We start from the raw sequence: 21186 nt of genomic DNA on the forward strand, positions 1-21186 counted from the left end.
TGCTTTACCACCTCCTCCAAGAATCACCAGAATCCTTGTAAAACTCCTTCTTCATCATCACAGAGGCAGAGCACACCAAGGAGAGGATCAGGAGTGTGAGGCAGGGGCAGGGGTGCAGGGGACCCAGGCTCTTTTCCTCTCCACATTATTCCCTGCTCTCATCCAGGCTCTAAGTGCAGAGGACAGATTTTGATTTTGGGAGCAACCAACTGGGACCTCTTCTTTTGGAAGGAAGTGACTGAACAGCAAACTGCTTACAGAAATCTGGGGCAGAACTTGTGGGGACCTTACAGAAACTCCTGTCTGGGGTCGATGTATGGACTGAGGTCTCTGAACCCCTGTGACACTCACAGTCTCTTCCTCACCACAGAAGGAAAGCTATGGAGCTAGGGTTGAAATGAGAAATTGCAGCTTGGACAGGGTGATAACAAAAGAGTGGAAGCCCCCAAATTCATGGAAGTCCTCAGCAAGAAAATGATCCTGTCTGCTGGTTGTGGAAGGAACCACACTCTAGCTTTAATAGAACCTGGCTCTGTGTTTGCATTTGGAGAGAACAAGATGGGGCAACTTGGCCTTGGCAACCGGACGGATGCCATTCCCAACCCTGCACAGATAATATACAATGGCCAGCCAAATACCACAGTGACTTGTGGGGCTGAATTCAGCATGATAATGCAGTGTAAGGGAAAACTCCACTCCTTTGGTGCCCTGAATGTGGTCAGCTGGGACACAATTCTGACAGGAAATTCATTGCATGGCCTCAGAGTTTAGAATATGACTGTGAGCTGGTCCTCTGCTGAGTTGCCATCTGCACTGAAAATACAAATATTGTACAGATTTTCCCATTCCCCAATGTCATTGTCTGGGATGTTTCCTGTGACACCAATCACACTCTGTTTCTAGACTCTCAGAAACCTGTTTTCCCTTGGGGGTTTGGAGAAGATGGCCAGCTGGGTCTCACAGAGCAAAAATATGAGATGGTCACTCATCTGGTGAAGCTCTTTAATTTCTTACGCCAGGGGCCACGTAAATCTATGCCAGCTACATCTGTTCCTTCACCTTCAGTGAAGTTGGTGGCCAGATTTTCTGGGGTGCTACCAACATTTCTCAGGAGACCACCATGTATCCCAAAACAGTTCAGGACCTCTGTGGCTGGACCATTAGAAGCTTTGCTTGTGGGAAGAACTTTATTACCTTAGCTGCCACAAAGCAGGTTGCCACAGGCTATTCACACACCTTGTTGAACACCAGGGACTAGAGCCAGAATGAAAAGGAAAAACAAAACAACCTCCCTGTACATAATCCTGACATCCTCTCCTGATGGCTGCAAGGCTGCCAGCCAGCTCTCCAGGCTCATCTAGGCAGGCGAGATTGTCAATGTGCCCAGGAACACAAAGAAGGCAGATGAGAAGAGACTCCTCAGGGAAAAGATCTCAGAAGCTCCTATGTGTTCGTCTTTCAGGTTCCCTTTTAGAAGCAAATTCAATGTCAACTACCTTTTTACTGTAGGATCTCCAAAGTGTTTCTCTCCATCTTTCTCTGTTTTCTCCCTTCCCCTACCACAAATGTTCCGTTAAAATATGGCTCTTAGTTGACTACTTAGGATTCTCAGAAAAACAAAAACACAAACAACAACAGTAAAAAACCTTCTTCTACCAAGACCACACTTGTAAAAACTCCCACTTCCAAAAACCTCATTGTAAAAAAAAAAAGGACTTCCTCTTCAAAAGGCATTCTCCTCCTCCCAATGGAAAGAGATTCCAGAGAGGGTCCTTGCAACTAAATACTTCTATTCCTGCAAGGTTTGCTTTCATATTGAATGCAACAATGACATTCTGCAGGGCTTGCTATTGTGCTAACAACTTAACAACTGAATTTTTATCTATTTTCCTAAGTAGTAAGTTTTATATAGAGCATATATAATATCATAGTAAGAATACAATAAGCCTTCCTAAAGCGTTAAAACCAAGAAGTGACATGGTAGAATGCATGGAAGCCAATATCCTGTGCGGCTTAAGAGATACAGAAAGACTGTTGAACTCAAATCCACGCTTCTGTAGGCCAGCTAACAGATTTCAACTTTTTATTTTTCGAGAGTCACAACCCATATTGGAAGGAAAACCCAAAGTTCCTCCTAACAAATTCATGTAACTCATCAACTAAGAGATTCTTCAGCAATGCCCCCAATCAGCTGGAAGGAGAATCACTCTGGTTTCCCACTATAATAGTGCTTCAATGTAAACAGCTGCTTGATTCCTGGCCAGAACCGCCCTTATCTCCTATCCATCTTCATCTCCACTAATCAACAGTTTATCCATCCTCCCATTCGCCCACCAGCCAGTTGCACAGTTGCCCCTGCCCCGTGCTCCTCTCCCTCCACCATGCCAGCCTCAGCCCCAGCCCCTGTACAGCCTCCACCTGCATCATGACAACATCAACCCCCTCTCAGGTACAGCAGACTTCTCACCAGGACTCAGAGGCCGCCATCAACCACCAGATCAAAGAGCTCTAGGCCTCCTGAGACTACCTGTCCAGGTCTTACTACTTTGATCCAGATGACGTACCATTGAAAATCTTTGCCAAGTATTTCCTCCACCAGTCCCACTGGGAGTGGGAGCATGCTGAGAAGCTGATGAAACTCCAGGACAAGTGCGGCGACCACATCTTCCTGCAAGACATCAAGAAACCCGACCAAGAAGACTGAGAGAGCGGGCTGAATGCAATGGAATGTGCTCTGCCCTTGGAAAAAAATGTCAGTCAGTCATTACTGGAACTGCACAAGATGTCAAAGGAAAAGAATGACCCCCATTTACATGACTTTATGGAAACCCCATTACCTGGACAAACAGTTAAAGTCCATCACACAACTCAGTGATCATGTAACCAACCTTCAGAAAATGCACCCCACCCCTGCCAATTCTGGCATGGAGGAATATGTTTTTGACAAGCACACCCTTTGAGACAATGACAATGACAGCTAAGTCACACCTGGCTTCCCCCATATCTGGGAACTGTGGGCTACACTCCTACTGTCTTTCAGTGCATGCCTATTTTGGTTATCTGACCATAATCTGTACCAAAAAACTACCACCATTTACATTCCAATAAAGTGACCTGGTTCTTATGAAAGAAAAAACAAAAAGTACCAATACCCCCATTCAATAGCAATCTCAAAAGTTTTAAGATTACAACTATGGTGAAGATCAGCCATGAAGACCTGAGGAATCCCGCTGCATTTTGGACAGCCCTCATGCTTAGAAAGTGTTTTCTCTGCATGAAGCTGAATTCTCTACAACTTATTCCCTAAGGTAAGTGGATTTTGTTTCTGGAAGACCCTGTTTATATAGAAGCATGCCTGGAACAAGGGTGAATACATTAACTCATGGAGCTTAGTTGAGTTTTTCTGGTTTCTGGTTGTCCCTTATAGGAGGAGGGAAGGCTGTGAATGGGACACAGAGCTGGAAAATTTTTATGTGATAAGACTGGATCAGAGGCAGGGAGAAGGGTCAGAAAAATGGAGGAAAGAGGATAAATAAGATCTGAGGATATTGGGAAAATCCAGAGCTTCTCTATTGGAAATGAAGGCATGGTAGGAAGGTAGCCCAGACAGTAAGGGTGTGGACCTGGACTCAGGAAGACCTGAATTCAAATCCTACCTCACATATTTGCTAGCTAGGTTACCCTGGACAAATCACTTTACTTTAGTTTTCTTATGTGAAAAACAGGGACAATAATTGCACCTACCTCCCAGGGCTCTTATGATCATCAAGTGAGATAACCTGTACTTTCCTTTGCAAACCTTTAAGTCCTATATAAATTGTAACTTATTATTTTCTGTACTTACAATGAATTTTCATAAATTAATTCCTCTTCTCTAAATGCGTATTTGTGTTATTAACATCATTCAGAAATACTTTGTCCTTGCTTCGAGTTCATAAGAATTCTAAATTAACATCTTTGTGAGCAAACATGAGTGTACTAGGGAAGCCACCTGTTTAAAGAAGCCCTGCATTGGTTCCTTTAGAAAGGAGGAAATTTGCACTAAATGGCTGGTTTGACAAGTTCTAGCTTCCTTTAGAGCTTACAGGAACTTTTAGGGTGTCTTTGACAGGAAACTGGTGACTGAACATTGTGTTGTCCCACTCTCCACTCCTTTCTTTCTCTCAACAGAGATTGGCACCTGAATGCCATCCCTATTAAATAACAGCTGCTGTCAAATACAGCCTATTGTGGATGAGGCAAGTGAAGGAAGAATGGGGCCATGATTTGTGGCTTTCATCAGGCTTTAATCACTGAGCTGCTCCCTTCCTTAACCTGAGTCCCATCTCTAGGGTTGAAAGCCTTGAAAGAAGGTGGAGAAGAAGGAATCAATGGGTTTTCTAATTACACTCAGGGTATCTGAACAGGGTTCCTGCTGGCCAATGTCCTGTGCAGGTGAGCTTCTTAAATACAGAGCCCTGAGTGTTCCAATCTGGATTACTCTCTCTGCTCCCTCCAGTTATATTTGGACATCTTGTGAATATTTTTACAAGATAGCAGAAACTGTTAGCTAGAGTCTAATCACTTATACTGGGGCTAGAGGGTATTTATCACTGATTATTAACTTTGTTCATACCCATTATCATCCATTCAAGTGCACTGGAATAGTACTACTCAGATAAGAATTTTTTATCCATGCAGGTATTTGGGGGGAGTTGAGTGTCATTGATGGGGAATGGGGACATCTCAATAGAGAGAAGGGTAAAACACTTCCTACTTTCTTGCTTTCCTGTGCTAGGCTCGATGCTATTACTAAAGACTGATGGGGAAGAGAAAGCAGAAAAGAAAAAAGAAGAGGCAGAAAAGAGAAAAGAAGAGGCACAAAAAGGTCAAGAAAGAAGAAGAAAAGGAAAAGAAGGAAAGACACAAATTAAGGGAAGGAGAGAGTAGCAAATGCAAAGAGGAGGAGAGGATGCAAATGTGGAGGTGAAATGGGAGAAGAGGAAGAGGAATATGGTGAGGAGAGAAAGTTGAGGGAGAGGAGGACATGGAGGAGTAAAAGCAGGAAGACAGAAGGAGAAGGAAGAGGAGGAGGAGGAGGACAACCACACCATCTACAGGGGAAGAACAAGGCATGGCCAGTCACCTCTCAGCAGGTAGAAGGGTCTTGTGGCCTTAGAGACTCCCCCTCCTTTCGTGTTGGGACCAGGAATTTAGCACTCAAGCAGCAAGAGTGATGTGGTTTCTGGAGGTTTCCCCACCTGGCTTGGGACAGCCTTCCTTTTGTCCAGAAAGACCTTAGTCATTCCAGTTGGGAGTAGTTGTGACAGTCGCCTCAGCCCTCTCAGTGTATCTGAGGTGCGTCAGACATCAACGTGGGACACCTTTGGTGGTCATCAGATGGGTGAGTTATTAACCCCACCATGATCTCCCCTTGAGCTGGGGCCTAGGTCTCAGCTAGACTCAGATACAACCTTCAGTACGTGGTGGGGCAAGGTGGGGTAGGGTTGGTGATGAGAGTAGGGGGGAAGTTAGAAGGGCTAGGGGAGACTGTGAGAGGGATGTGAGGGAAGTTCTGGTGCCCTAGCTTGGTTGACCCTTGGCCACTGAAACCTGCTTTGGTGTTAATGTATTTATACCCTGTTTTTTTTTATTTTAACTAAATGATCCATTTTCACCTCTACAGTATAATGTTATGTAATTGAATATAAAATATTACTCACATGCTGTCCCTCACTTACCCTACTTGGGGTGAATGAAGTTATATTTATATGCAGCTCCGAATTTTTTAAAATATTTTACAAATATTATTAGATAGTACATATGACAATCTTTTTAGGAAGAAATTCAAAGGGTCTGGGGGTTCAATAGAATAACTTTGAGTAGATGTGAATACTCAGCGAAGTTCAAAAACTTGTGAGCTGCTAAGAGGCCACTTCATGGTGAGGTTATGTCTCTGGGATTTTATTTCACAATTGATAGGAATGTGTGGAAATCTCTAGTCTGTAATTAAAAAGTTGTGAAAAAATTTTTCCACACTAATATTCTTCTTCATATTAATGGTTGTTCTGTAGTTTGTCAACATGCAAATTGCTCATATGGTATTGTTCATTTCATTTGAACATTAGTCTCCCTGTGCTTTGGAGATTCTGTCATCTGTAAAGAGGGCCAGTGCTGGGACTGGACAGCGGGTTTGTGTAGCAGGTGTCTACTCAGTAGGAGGAAGACATGGGTGAGCAAGTCATGGTATAGACATTTTTAGGAGAATGTCAAATGCAAAATGAGATAAATGAGTAAATAAAAATAGTTTTAGTTAAACTTTCTTAAACATTTGGGGACAAATGCATTCCATCACCTACAATAATTGCTACTAAGGAGAATGCTAGGGAAATAGTCTACTCTTTATTGCAATCAGCAGATGGCAAGGAAATACAATGACATTCTCGTGAGAGAAGAAAAAATCCCAGATCACATGAGAGGTCTGCTAATTGAATTAGTATCACCTTGAAAGTTCTTGATTTAGGAGCAGCAGCATTCTTTAGAGAGCATGACTCAGGAGTGACTCCAGGTGCAGCAAGTGGTGATGGCAAACAACCTTTCCACCCAACAATCTCTCATATCATGACCACAACATCCCCAGGAACCCAGCTTCAAAAGGAGAAGGACAGAAAAGATTAGAAAAAGAAAAAATAAATTGAATAAAAAGAAGACAGAGAACACTATAGATGGATGGGTGAAGAAGGCCAGAGATTGGAATTGGGGAGAAGAAAGTATGAAAATTTGAGGCACAATTGAAGATTGACTTGAATTCATGGAAGAAGAGTTGGATTCCATCTAATGAGGACTGCAGATGAAGAAGGATCAAGGAAAAAGTCTCAAAAGGGAGGAAGAATACTCGAGGAAATGCAGAAGGTATAGTAAATAAGAAAAGGAAAGTGAAACACACTGGTAAGGATAGAAGGAACAGAAAAATTGGACGTCTGCCTATCTGCTGCTTAGAGCAGTCAGAGAAAATAGGTAAGTGTGACTATCAAGTTTTTAAGAGGTTAAAATATAAAGTGAATCAACCCGTGAAGGAAAGAGAGACCATGGAGGGAAGAGTTGGAAAGGAATAAATCTGTAAGGAAAGTAACGCTATAAATGATGGGATGAGTTGATGCAGTGGATAAGGTACTACATTTATCCCAATATCCTCATCTGACAAACCAGAATAATAGCTCCCAACATACAGAGGTGTAGAAAGAATCAAGTGATTTAACATGTATAAAGTTCTTACAAATCTTAATGCTTTATATAAATGTTAGCTGTAGTAGAACTAGTAGTAGTAGTAGTAGTAGTAGTAGTAGTAGTAGTAGTAGTAGTAGTAGTAGTAGCAGTAATAGTAGTAGTAGTAGTAGGAATAGTAGTAGTGGTAGGAATAGTAATATAAGTAGTAGTAGTAGTAGCAGTAGTAGTGGTTGTAGTAGGAATCGTAGTAGAGGTAGGAATAGTAATATAAGTAGTAGTAGTAGTAGTAGTAATAGTCGTAGTAGTAGTAGTAGTAGTAGTAGCAGTAGTACTAGTAGTAGTAGTAGTAGCAGTAGCAGTAATATTAGTAGTAAAAAAGGGAATAAGCTTGTAAAAGGAATATACCTATAAAGTAAGCAAAAAAGTAAATCTTACCAATGGAGTAATGCAGTAAAAAAATAAAAAGTGCAAGTACGCTCCACAAAACCAAGGCATATTCACTCATAGAGACATAGCATGAATGGGAAGATGACATATTGGAAGGGGTCCCACCTAAAGGGCAAACGTGTGGAGAACACAGATCATTGTTGAGGTCTTCAGCCTATTATGGAGTTGTGGTAAGAAATCTTGGTGTGACAGGACCACACATGATCATAGATCCATAGGAAGCCATCGAAGACCAAGAAGATGGAAATCTGTGCAACTTGAGAGTCCACAAGATTGTCCAGGATCCCAGGCAGGTCCCCACATTGACAATAAACACCTTGGAACCACATGTTGCCTACGTACAACGTAGCAGACGTCTTTGCGAAGAGAATCAAAGCAGGAATTGAGAGTGGACCAAGAGAGCTGTCAAGACAAGAGGAGCCCTCATCAGCTGAAGAGAAACGGTCATGGCAAGGGGAAGGATCAGAAGGGAAAGTCTCAGATGAAGATGAAACTAGGGATTGCTGCCCATTACCCAGAGCAGATGAGATAAAACTGGACAAAGGTAGAAAAAAGACAGAGCTGCCCAGTTATTACTCTTTCATTTTTCTCTGCTTGAGAAACCTTTGAAGAAGAAGGGACAGAATCAAGATGGCTCATTAGCAAATTGGTACCAATTAGGAAACATATACTCTATATTCATAAATTTATACAAATTTATTTCATTAGCAAATTAAGTAAAGATGTCAGACATATCCTTGATGAATTAGAATCGTGGAGCCTAAGAAAAGTACATCCCTGGGAACTGATACAGTTGCTAGGTAAGATTGCTGAACCAGTCACTGATATTTGTAAGACTGTTTAGCAAAGGAAGGCTTTCAGAAGAATAAATACTGTCCTGATATTTTTTTAAAAGGAAAAGAAAGAATGGAAGGGATCTTAATTGGCTTTGAATATTGTGCTTATTATAATAAGATTAATTTCAATATTGTAAATCTGACACTTGCATTTCAGAAATAAAATTCTGAGGTACTATATATTGAGCACTTTGCCTGGGAAAAGATCTGAGAGGATTAGTGAATTTGTAATGTAAAGAGAGGTAAAGCTTTTGGAATAAGGAGGTGGTCATCCCTTGGTCAAATCCAAAGAATAGTCTGGTGTTCTTTGCTGAAGCCCACATTTTCAGAAGGATGTTGATGGGCAGGACAGTATCCAGTTATGGTTAATTTTCATAATAAATAGCTTGTAACACATGATACCTTGAGATTGGCTGAACAAGTGGTTAAAGTGTTTATCCTGGCAAGATTGGAGCAGGAAGTAATAGAATAATTCTCTTTAAGTACATGAAAGGCCCAAAATATGCAAGAGAAATTAGATTTGTTTTGTTTGACCCCCAAGGGCAGACCTGAAATCAATGTATACATTAAGCCTAAATTTGAGTTTGAGCTAAAGAAAAATGCTGAAGGAATTGGAGCTATCCAAAAGTGGAATGACTGCCATTGTTGGTAGTGGAAGGTCTTGTTGGAAGTCTTTAACCAGAGGTTGACAGTTAAGTGACAATCATCATATGTTATCAAGTATGTAGTTTGAATTAAGTGGTGACTGGGTTTCTTTTAATTTGGAAATTCTCTGATTCTCCCTTGACAATAACTGCTCATGATAACGAGGCTGTCAACAAAATATTTTGAGAAATTCATTAAGGGAAGCGATGGACACGTTCAGGGGTGAACCTGCCTTGACCAAGGGACCTTTCAGTCTGTGATTATATGTCATTGAAATAAAATCACATTGGCAGAGAACTGAGGTGGAGAAATTTAGGAAGTTAATTCAAATGGTCAAGTGACCAGTTTTTGATCTTCTATAATTCCTGAAAATGGAACATCACAAAGTTGTGTTGTTGGAATACTTGCAGGAGTGAGTTGTACAATTTGAGGGTTTCCTTGGAGAATACTCAGGAACCTCTGCTTAGTTCATCAGTGCTTTTTTGTATGAGGGAGAAGGTGCTTCTGTCTTTGTGTTGCATGTGAAAAGGCTGGTTCACGAGTTGGGACTCAAAGATGAGTGACTGTGGAGGAGATAAACGTATTGCTCCAAAGAGGCGCCATGTCATTATCAATGTTTGCCATCACATGGTAGTGGTGAAAAACACTCGTTTACTTAAAATAGAAAAACAGTTGAATTGGCATTCAGGGACTCTTCCCCATTTATTATCAGCAAATGCTAAATAGATGCCTCTTATGTCCTGGTAAGAGTAAGTTAGAGGGGACTGCAAAGCAATAAGAAAACTAACCATACACAAATGGAACACATTTCAAGCAAACATTAGTGGGACAAAATCTGAGGGTTAGCCCTTGGTCTCCTCCAGTCAGGAATAGGGCTCTCAAAGTGCTTTCAGTTCAAGGGGTGTGGCTCTAGGTCTGAGGGTGTCTGGCATTAGACCCACTGCTGACGCCTAGTGGTATAAGTGCAAGTAGCACATAGGAAACTCCCTGAAGCTTGCAACAGTGTAATGGTGGGGCTTGGTTCTTTTCCTGTATGTAGAAATAATAATAGTGATGATAAGAATAACTCCCATTTACGTAGCAATTAACTCTGTGCCAGGCACAATGCTAAGCCCTTGATGAGCAGTTTACAATTACTTCATGTGATTCCCACAACTGGGAGAGGGAGCTGCTATTATCATCCCCATTTTACAGTTGAGGCAATAAAGGAAAAATGACTTGTCCAGGGTCACCTGATCAGACAAAGACAAAACAGGATGTTGTTGGAAATATGTTAGTGTTAAGTGGGGATGGTAGCACCTAATTTTATAGGTGGTGAATTCGGGAACATATATTCATGTTACAATTGTGGTTTCCTTCAGGAACTTCCAGGGGAGGCAGGATAACAGACTGGACTCTGGAACAAGAAAGTCTGAGTTCAGATTCTGCCAATAAAACACACTAGACAGTTAACTTCACCTTTCAATCCTCTGGGCAATATTCTGTCACTATAAACTTCAAGATAATTGCTGATCCTCTGATTGGTAGAAGTTTTCTCCCTGGGCATTGCCTAATCAGCTACCATCAAACAAAGCCAGGCTCAAGCAACATGGAGCCTTATAATTTTGAGGCCTCAGATAATGAGTACTCAAATAATGAGTAACATATATTTTGTTTTATGTATTCGTATACATATGCTTTATTCTACCAGAAGATTTTTTCTGACTAAAATAATAGAAATCATAAGACATTTAAATATATGACGGTGTACATACATACACATATGAAATTCATTGGTTCAGTCCTTGGCAATGACTTTATCTACCTCTAATTTCTTCTAGTAAATATGTCTGTGTGTGTGTGTGTGTGTGTGTGTGTGTGTGTGTGAGAAACCATCAATTTCATTTCCGCACACTTTGGATTAAGCACCACTACGAGCAAGACACTGTGCTAATCTCTTAACCAATATTTCCTTTGATCGTCACAACAACTGTAGGATATGGGTATTACTACTTTCATTTTACTGTCTTGCCCAGGACACACCAGTAAACTGCCAGGGGCCAGGTTTGAACTTAGGTAGCCTTGACTCCAGCCCAGCAGCCACCTCATTGCCCTCATTTCATAGAAAAGTAGATTTAGCAGAAAACAAGGAAACATACATTTTACAGAGGATACAAAAAGGAATAGTGATTTTTGGTGTTGTTTTCTCCCATTTCTCCCTGAAATGGATGGGGAGAAGTATTTCACTCCTATATTCATCAATAAATATGGGAAAATGAGAAAGCAAAGGTATTTAATGAGGAAACTTCTTTAACTAAAGAGTCATACACAGGAGCACAAAGACTGCTTTATGTAAGTTAGGATGAAAAAATTATACGTTTTAATAAATATCCCTTCTTGGTTCTTACTGAGAATTTAAAACAGATTTTTAAAAGAAAGCAACCACCCCTCACGTCATTTTAGAAATTTTCTTAGGAAAGAACTGAGATCATTTCTGATTATCTCTCCTGCCAGAAATCTTGAACTCCCCCCCACAGAGTGAGCTGAGTTTAGCAACTGAATATTTATGCAAATGAGAGAAAAAAACATGGTAAAATATATTTTTTTCATTACTGCTTTTAAAAAGCCTAGGTGAATCTACAGTGTGAGGGGAAGGGGATATTATGATCAAATATGTAATGGAAGAAAAACACATTAACCAAGGAAACTTTTGTCATTACTTCACAATCTCTTGTCTTGTCCTTGAACAGGTGTTAAGAATTTAAATCCATGGAAAGAAAATATGTACATACACATACCTGTGGCAGACTTACATACTGGTGCATGTGTATGTTTATGTATGGATATAGGTAGATACAGTCGTAAATAGAGATTAGATATAGATATGGACATGAATATAGATATACATTTGAGATACAAGTTACATATGAATAGGGATATAAAGATATGCACATGGATATAGATACACATACAGATATGATATAGATAGATACAGATAGAGATATGGATATAGATACAAACAAATATAGATATAGATGTGATATTGACGTGAACATGAATATAAATATACGTGAAGATAGGTATAGGTACAGATATAGATTGAATATATATATATATGGAAATAGGAATGTACACAGGTTAGACAGGGAAATAGATAGGGACTCAGATATAAATATGGATATGAATATTGCTACCCTGATATAGATATGTAGATACAGATAGAGATTAGCTATAGATATGGACAAGAATGTAGATATAGATAAATATAGGTAAAGATACAGATTGGACAGAGATATGGAAATAGAAACATGGAGATTAGAATGAGATATATAGATAGGGACATAGACATAGATATGGATATGAATATATGTGCATAGATATAGATATGAATATAGAGATGTAGATAGGGATATGGATATAGATGTTGATAGGTATATAAATAATCTAGGAATGGAAAGAGCTAGCTAATAGGGTAAGTTCAGGAAAACTCATTAACACCAAAATCTTTCAGTGCCCATGTCCCAAGGGAAAACACCATACCTTCTCTCAATCTGTAGGTACTGAAGGTTATGAGTCTAGCCCTGTCTCAACCCTCAGCTGCAGGGGAACATGGAAGGGTAGTAACTTGCTCCTCTGCTCTCCACTAAAGGTCGCTCACCTTGCTGTCTGGCTCACCTTTGTTGATCACCTCAGATACACGGAGGGTTTGGAGCTTCTGTCTCCACTGCTCCCAACTTGGGTGGTGGGGTGTTCCTGGACAGAAGGAAGGTGGTACAACTATGTCTCAAGCCAGGGCCTCAGGCACTGGGGACCTCTAGGAACTGAGTCAGTTCAGCTGCCTGGGTGTTATTCTCCTGGCCTCAGCAAGAGGGGAGGAGGATTCTCACAAGCCATAAAATCTTTAAATCCAGGAGGCCTCTGCTGGGATGTCAAACGCCATGTCACTGTCTTCCCCTGCTTCAACCTCCTCCTCCAAGAATCTCCAGCATCCTTGTAAAACTCCTTCTTGGTCATCACAGAGGTGGAGCACACAAAGGAGAGGATCATGACTGGGGGCCAGGAGTGAGAGACACAGGCTTTTTCCCTCTCTCCATTAACTCCCCCACCCCCAAACTAGGCTTTAAATGCAGAGGGCAGCTTTGGATATTGGGGTTGACCAACTGGGTCCTCATTGGTCAGGAGGAAGTGACTAAACAGCAAACTTCTTACAGCAATCTAAGGCAAAACTTATGGGGGCCACACAGAAATGGCTGTCTGTACAGGATCCAGGTTTGGACAATGGTCTCTGACCCCTGTGCTGGTCACAGTCAACTCATCGACACAGAAGGAAAGCTGTGGAGCTGGAATCGAAATGAGAAGTGGCAGATGGGACATGGTGATACCAAGAGAGTGGAAGCCCCCACATTCATGGAAGTGCTCAGCAAGGAAGTGATGGAGTCCACTGACTGTGGTAGGAAACACACTCTGGCTTTGACAGAAACTGACTTCATGTTTCCATTTGGAGAGAACAAGATGGGGCAACTTCGCCTTGGCAACCAAAACAATGCCATTCTCAGGCCTGCCCAGATAATGTACAATGGCCAGCCAAATACCAAAGTGACTTGTGAGGCTGAATTCAGCATGATAACAGACTGCAAAGAAAACTTCTGCTCCTTTGGGTGCCCTGAATGTGGTCAGCTGGGACACAATTCTGAAGGGAAATTCATTGCTACAGGCTTTCCAGGCTCCTCCAGGCAGTAGACATTGCCAGTGTGCCTTGGAACACAAACAAGACAGATGAGAAGAGATTACTCAGTGAAACGTTGCCCGATGCTCTTATGTGTTGGTCTTCCCAAGGTTGCATTTTATACGCAAATTCAACATTGACTACGTTTTTACTGTATGATCTCCAAAGCTTTACTGACTCCCTTTCTCTCTTTTCTCCCTTCTCCCAACCCAAATGTCCAGCTAAAATATTGCTTCTTAGTTGACGACTTAGCATTCCTAAAAAAAGAAAAACAAAAAACACAAAAAACCTTCCAAGAGCATCATTGTAAAAATCCCCACTTCCAAGAATGTCACTGTAAAAAAAGAATCCCTCTTTCAAACGCATCCTCCTGTTCCACATGTAAACAGATTCCTGAGAGGCTCTTTGCAACTAAATACACCTACTCATGCAAGTTTTGCTTTCATATTGACTCCAACAGTGACATTTTCCAGGGCTGGCTATTATGCTAACAGCCTAATAATTGAATTTTTATCTAGTTTCCAAAGTACTAACCTTTGTCTAGAACGGGCATTTAATCATAGAAACAACAGGAGCCTTTTCTAAAGCTTTAAAACAAAGAATTGATCTACAGCTAAATACATGGCCGCCAATATCCTGTGATGTTGAAGGGATGCTGAAAGAATCCTGAACTCACAATCATGTTCTTCTTTGCCACCTGAACGATTTCAGCCTTTTATTTTTCCCAGTCACAGAATCAATATTGGAAGGAAAACCCCAAGTTCCTCTGAAATAATTCATATAACTCATCAACAAAGAGACTCTTCAACAATACCCCCAATGGACCAGAAGAGCAAGGACAGGGAGTCTCTGAGGTTTCCTCCTTCCACAGTGCTTATACAGAACCCACTCCTCGATTGCTCCTCAGAGGTGCCCTTACCTACCTGTCCACCTCCACCTCCACTAACCAATGCTTTGTCCCTCCTCCCTTTGATGCAGCAGAAGCAGCTCAGCCACCCCCACCTCCTGGCCCCTGGCCTCAGCTGCCATTGCGCCGCTACTGCTTCCCCAACTACAGCCCCAGCCACTGCACAGCCTCCACTGCTGCCATGACCATGTCGGCCCCCTCTCAGGTGCAGCAGAACTACCACCAGGACTTGGAAGCTGCCATCAACTGATAGATCAAATGGGAAATCTACGCCTCCTATGTCTAAATCTCCATGTCTTACTACTTACACCAAGATGATGTAGCATTGAAGAAATTTGTGAAGTACTTCCTCTACCAGTCTCAAGAGGAAAGGGAGCATGCTGAGAAGCTGATGAAACTCCAGAACCAGCTTGGTAGCCCATCTTGCTGCAACACATCAAGAAGTCACACCAAGGTGACTGAAAGGGTGGGCTGAATGCAGTGGTATGTGCTTTGCGCTTGGAAAAAAATGTCAATCAGTCATTACTGGAATTGCACAAGCTGACAAATGACAAGAATGACCCCATGTATGTGATTTCATCGAAACCCACTATGGGACGTACAGGTAAAGTCCATCAAACAACTGGGTGATCAAGTGGCCAACCTGGGCAAAATGGGGGCCCCAGATTCTAGCACAGAGGAATATCTTTTGGACAAGCACACCCTTGGGCACAGTGACAATGAGATCTAAGCCAGCCTGGCTTCCCACACACCTGGGAAATGTGGGCATGACTCTTACTGTCTTTCAGTGCATGCATATTTTGGTTATCTGGCCGTAATTCCTACCAAAAAACTACCACCATATACATCTAAATAAAGTGACTAGGCAATAATAAAAAAAAAAGAAAAACAAGCAAAAAAAATGAAAAACAACCCTAATATCCCCAATCAATGCTTATCTCAGACCTTTCAATATCACCAAAATGATGAAGATCACCCAGGATGACCTGAAGAATCCCATTGCATTTTGGACAGCACTCATTACTAGAAAGCCTTCTCTTTGCTTGGAGCTGAAAACTCTACAATTTATTCCCTAAGGTAAGTGGATTTTGATTCTGAAGACCCTGTTCATATTGCAATCATTTCTGGGAAGGGGTTAATACATGAACACTTGGAGCTTAGTTGAGTTTCTCTGGTTTCTGGTTGTCCCTTAGGGGAATAGGGAAGGCTGTGAATGGGACATAGACCTGGCAAATTTTCATATGATAAGGCTATGTTAAAGCAAGGAGTAGGGTATTTTTCAGTAGATAGAGTGTTGAGCCTGGGATCGGAAGACCTGAGTACAAATTCAGCCTCGGACCCTACCAGCTCTATCACCCTGAAAAATTCACTTAATCTTCATTTTCCTTAATCCACTGGGGTTTGGAAATGGCAAACCACTCCATTATTTTTGCCAAGAAAATTCCATGGACTGTATGGTCCACATGCCCATAGTCAGATACAAGTGAGCAGCACCCAGAAGAGTTATAGCAGAGAACACAAAGAGCTGAGAAAATGTGGGCCCGGGCTCAAGTCTGAGATCTTACACTTACTAGCTGGGTGACCTTTCTGGGCCTTGAGTCTCTAATATTGAAAACTGACAGGTTGAATAAGAGAGCTTAAGAACTCTTACACATTTTACAACTCTAAAATTTCTTTAAATTCTTAACTGAGCAATTGAATACTACATTCCTGCTATGGAATTCTCTTGGTTTTAAGTAGATCTAACAAGGGTAGGTGTCCTGTTTTCTCTTTAGTAGAATATTTCCCTTCCCACCTATGTCTGCAGATTCCCTTGATTCCTTTACCTAAGCTCCCTAGCAGAGGACAGCATTGTCAGGGCATCAGGAATCCTATGCTTTCACCTGCTGAACTCACAATAGTTTGTCCTTGGTGATAAGACAGGTGTCATGTCTAAAGAATTTCTTTTCTTTTCAGCCTCAAAAGAGCCAGGGAACAAGTCATTATCAGGTCTGCATCTCTACTGAATATATGAAAATCTTATCTCTGAAGATTTTTCCACATTTTATGTCTGTTGAGGTATTATCGGTACATTGTGTCAGAGTGAAATATTTCCAGGTTCCTGCAATGGTTTATTATTAAAATGAAAATTCCTAGAAGACAGAAGAGACTTTGGGTGAGAGAGTAGATTACACTTGAAAGAATTTAACATGATGTTGTGGTGGAATGGACTTCAGGGGTTATGGAAGTCAACGCTTATTTGAAAAATGAAGAAATTTTCTCCAAAAAACCAAAAATTTTAATATTTGCAAATGTTTTCCTTCTAACAATCATGTTGAGCTGCTAATGACATTGTCTTCATGCTACAGATGAGAAAATTAAACCTGGGTATTTGAGCCCAAATCCAAGTTCTGCAAACCAATTACTAGGGAAGGATGACTCCAAACCTCAAATACCTTTCTGAATGTCATATGGTACTTTAATAGCTGGAATCTAGAATTCAAGGACAAGCTTCTGATATGCAATCAAGTGTTGTCTCCACTGACCTACCAGACTTCCACTGACAAAGGCTTCCTGGCTGCATTTAGTTTTCATAAATAATATTTGTTTAATTGAACTGAATTGAACTGAGTTCAGCAAATATTTTTCATCATGTCTTCCTTCATTCAACAGGCAGCTGATTCATTTCTATTCTGTGGATGAAAGCTATGCTTGCATTTGTTCTGATCAGTATGTTGATGGATAACATTTGTAGATCTGACCAAGGCCTTTGACACTGTTACTGGTGAGGGATTAAGGAAAGTTAAGTCAAAATTTGATTGCCCAAAGAAGTTCATTAATATTGTATGTCAATTTTGTGATGGCATGTTTGCTCTGGTTCTGGACAATGGACAAAGCTCTCGTGACTTCCTAGTCACCAGTGGAGTGAAACAGGGCTGTCTGCTTCTTCCCATGCTTATTAGCATGATGTTTTCCGCCATGTTGACTAATGCTTTCAATGAGGATTAGCACGACCTCAAGGTCTACTACCGTACTGATGGCAAATTCTTCAATTTGAAAAGACTAAAAGCGAAGACCAAAGTGGAGGGAGTTTTGGAGCATTATTTTCTGTTTTCAGATGATTGTGGACTCAGTGCTGCCTCTGAAGATGAGATGCAACAAAGCATGGATCAATTCTCTGTTGCTTGTGCTAATTTTGGCCTATTAATTAATACCAAAGAAACACAGGTGTTCCATCAGGCACCACCACACTATCTGTACATGAAAGCATCAGTTACAACAAATGGAGGAGTTTTGAAAGCTGTGAATAAGTTCGCTTCTCTTGGTACTGTACTTTCCAAGGATGAACACATTGACAATGAGGTTGATGCACACATTTCTAGAGTTCGCTCAGTGTTCGGGAGGCTCTGAAGAAAAGTTTGGGAGAGAAGAGGTATCAGACTGACTACCACGCTGAAAGTCTACAGAGCCATTGTGATGACCTCATTGTTGTGTGCTTCTGAAACAAGGAAAGTCTACCAGTGCCATGCCAAGAAACTGAATCATTTCCATTGGAATTATCTTAGGAAGATTCTGAGGATCACATGGCAGGATAAGGTAGGAGATACTGGAGTCCTTGCTAGAACTGAATTACCAAGTATTCAAACTATGCTTGAGAGGGTGCAACTCTGATGGGGTGGCCTAGATGTTTGAATGCCAAATGTTAGCTTGCCAAAATGATTATTATATGGAGATTTCACATGGGACAGGAGATCACATGGTGGCCACAGGGAATGATATCAGTACACTCTCAAAAACTGTGGATTTATCTATGCAACATTGGAGACACTGGCACAGGACGGCTCAGCATGGTAGGCCCACATCAGAAAGGGTGCCGTACGCTTTGAGCAAAGCAGGATTGAGGCAGCACAAAGCAAATGCAGGAAACAGAAATTTGGAATATTCACCTCAAATATTCACATGGACTCTCTGAGTCCCACCTGTAGCAGAGCATTGTCAGTTCATATTGGTGTATTCAGCCACAGTCAGACACACTAAAATTCCATTTCATCTTGGAAATTGCATCCAAAAAAACAAAAAAAACCAAAAAACCAAAGTCATAAAAACTAAAAAAGAAAAAACCTTCTTCCAAGAGCATCCTTTTAAAATTCCCCACTTTGAAGAATGTCACTATAAAAAAAGAATCCCTCTTCTAAAGGGATCCTCCTGCTCCACATGGAAAAAGATTCTAGAGAGGCTCTTTGCAGCTAAATACACCTACTCATGCAAGTTTTCCTTTCATATTGACTCCAACAGTGACATTTTCCAGGGCTAGCTATTGTGCTAACAGCCTAACGACTGAATTTTCATCTAGTTTCCTACGTACTAAGTTTTGTCTAGAACAGGTATTTAATCATTGAAACAACATGAGACTTTTCTAAAGCTTTAAAACCAAGAATTGACCTACAGCTAAATATATGGCCTCCAATATCCTGTGATGTTGAAGGGATGCTGAAAGAACCATGAACTCACAATCCATGCTCCTCTTGGCCAGGTAAATGATTTCAAACTTTTATTTTTCCAGAGTTGCAGAATCAATATTGGAAGGAAAACCCCAGGTTCCCTTGAAATAATTCATATAACTCATCAACAAAGAGACTCTTCAACAATACTCCCAATGGACCAGAAGAGTAGGGAAAGGGAGTCTCTGAGGTTTCCTACTTCCACAGTGCTTATACAGAACCCACTCCTCCATTTTTCCCCACAGGTGCCCTTACCTACCTGTTCACCTACACCTCCAATAACCAACACTTCCTCCCTCCTCCCTTTGATTCAGCAGAAGCAGCTCACCTGCCCCGAGCTCCTGGATCCTGGCTTCAGCTGCCATAGCTGCCTCTACAACTTCCCCAACTTCAGCCCCATCCACTGCACAGCCTCCACTGCTGCCATGACAACAATCGGCCTCCTCTCAGGTGCAGCAGAACTACCACCAGGACTTGCAAGCTGCCATCAACTGCTAGATCAAATGGGAACTCTATGCCTCCCATGTCTATCTCTCCATGTCTTACTACTTACACCAAGATGATGTATCATTGAAGAACTTTGTGAAGTACTTCCTCTACCAGTCTCAGGAGGAAAGGGAGCATGCTGAGAAGCTGATGAAACTCCAGAACCAGCTTGGCAGCCCCATCTTCCTGCAACACATCAAGAAGTCACACCAAGGTGACTGAAAGAGTAGGCTGAATGCAGTGGAATGTCCTCTGTACTTGGAAAAAAATGTCAGTCAGTCATTACTGGAATTGTACAAGTTAACAAATGACAAGAATGACCCCATTTATGTGATTTCATCTAAACCCACTATTTGGACGAACAGGTAATGTCCATCACACAACTGGGTGATCACGTAGCCAACCTGGGCAAAATGACAGCCCCAGATTCTATCACAGAGGAATATCTTTTTGACAAGCACATCCTTGGGGACAGTGACAATGAGAGCTCAGCCAACTTGGCTTCCCCCACATCTGGGAACTGTGTGCATGACCCTTCCTATCTTTCAGTGCACGTATATTTTGGTTATATAGCCATAAGTTGTACCAAAAAATTACCACATTTACATCTCAATGAAGTGACTAGTTACTCATCCAAAAAAAAAAAAAACCAAATATCAAGCCAATATCCCTAATCGATGCTTATCTGAAACCTTTAAAGATCACCACAATAATGATCACCCAGGATGACCTCAGGAATCTCATTGCATTTTGGACAGCCCTCATTATTAGAAAGTCTTCTCTTTGCATGGAGCTGAAAACTCTACAATTTATTCCCTGAGGTAAGGGGATTTTCTTTCTGAAGACCCTGTTCTTATGCAATCATGTCTGGGGAAGGGGTGAATAGATGAACACTTGGAGCTTAGTTGATTTTCTCTAGTTTCTGGTTGTCCCTTAGGGGAATAGGGAAGGCCATGAATGGGATATATACCTGGTCAATTATCCTATGATAAGGCTGTATCAAATCAGGGAGTAGGGCATCTATCAGTACATAGAGAGTTGAGTCTGGGATCAGAAGACCTGAGTACAAATTCAACCTCAGGCCCTACCAACTCTATCACCCTGGGCAATTCACTTAACCTCCAGTTTCCTTAATCTACTGGGGTTTGGAAATGGCAAACCACTCCATTATTTTTGCCAAGAAAACCCCAAAGACTGTATGGTCCACATGGCCACAGTCAGACACAAGTGAACAATAGCAAGAAGAGGTAGAGCAGAGAACACAAGGAGCTGAGAAAGTGTGGGCCCAGGCTCACGTCTGAGATCTTACACTTACCCTCTAGGTGACCTTTCTGGGCCTTGAGTCTTTAATATTCAAAATTGACAGGTTGAATAAGAGATCTTAAGGATTCTTTCACATTTTACAAGTCTAAAATTTCTTACACTTCTTAACTGAGCAATTAAATACTACAGTTCTGCTGTGGAATTCTCTTG

General features: G+C 41.3%; 1 long non-coding RNA gene and 3 pseudogenes across 1 annotated transcript in view; 3 read left to right on the forward strand and 1 right to left on the reverse strand.

The window, feature by feature from the left end:
* Positions 1-1321, forward strand: part of LOC140498708 (protein RCC2 pseudogene) — a 2334-nt pseudogene extending 1013 nt beyond the window's left edge.
* LOC140500477 (uncharacterized) overlaps positions 1-19847 on the reverse strand; it is a 23157-nt gene extending 3310 nt beyond the window's left edge. The window contains exon 1 of the long non-coding RNA XR_011965755.1: positions 19781-19847. This is a non-coding gene — a long non-coding RNA (uncharacterized lncRNA). The remainder of the gene's footprint in view (positions 1-19780) is intronic.
* Positions 2426-2981, forward strand: LOC140498709 (ferritin heavy chain-like; annotated as a pseudogene).
* Positions 7981-21186, forward strand: part of LOC140498710 (protein RCC2 pseudogene) — a 26842-nt pseudogene continuing 13636 nt past the window's right edge.

The sequence above is a fragment of the Notamacropus eugenii genome, chromosome 4, assembly GCF_028372415.1.
Source record: "Notamacropus eugenii isolate mMacEug1 chromosome 4, mMacEug1.pri_v2, whole genome shotgun sequence".
Lineage (NCBI taxonomy): Eukaryota > Metazoa > Chordata > Mammalia > Diprotodontia > Macropodidae > Notamacropus > Notamacropus eugenii.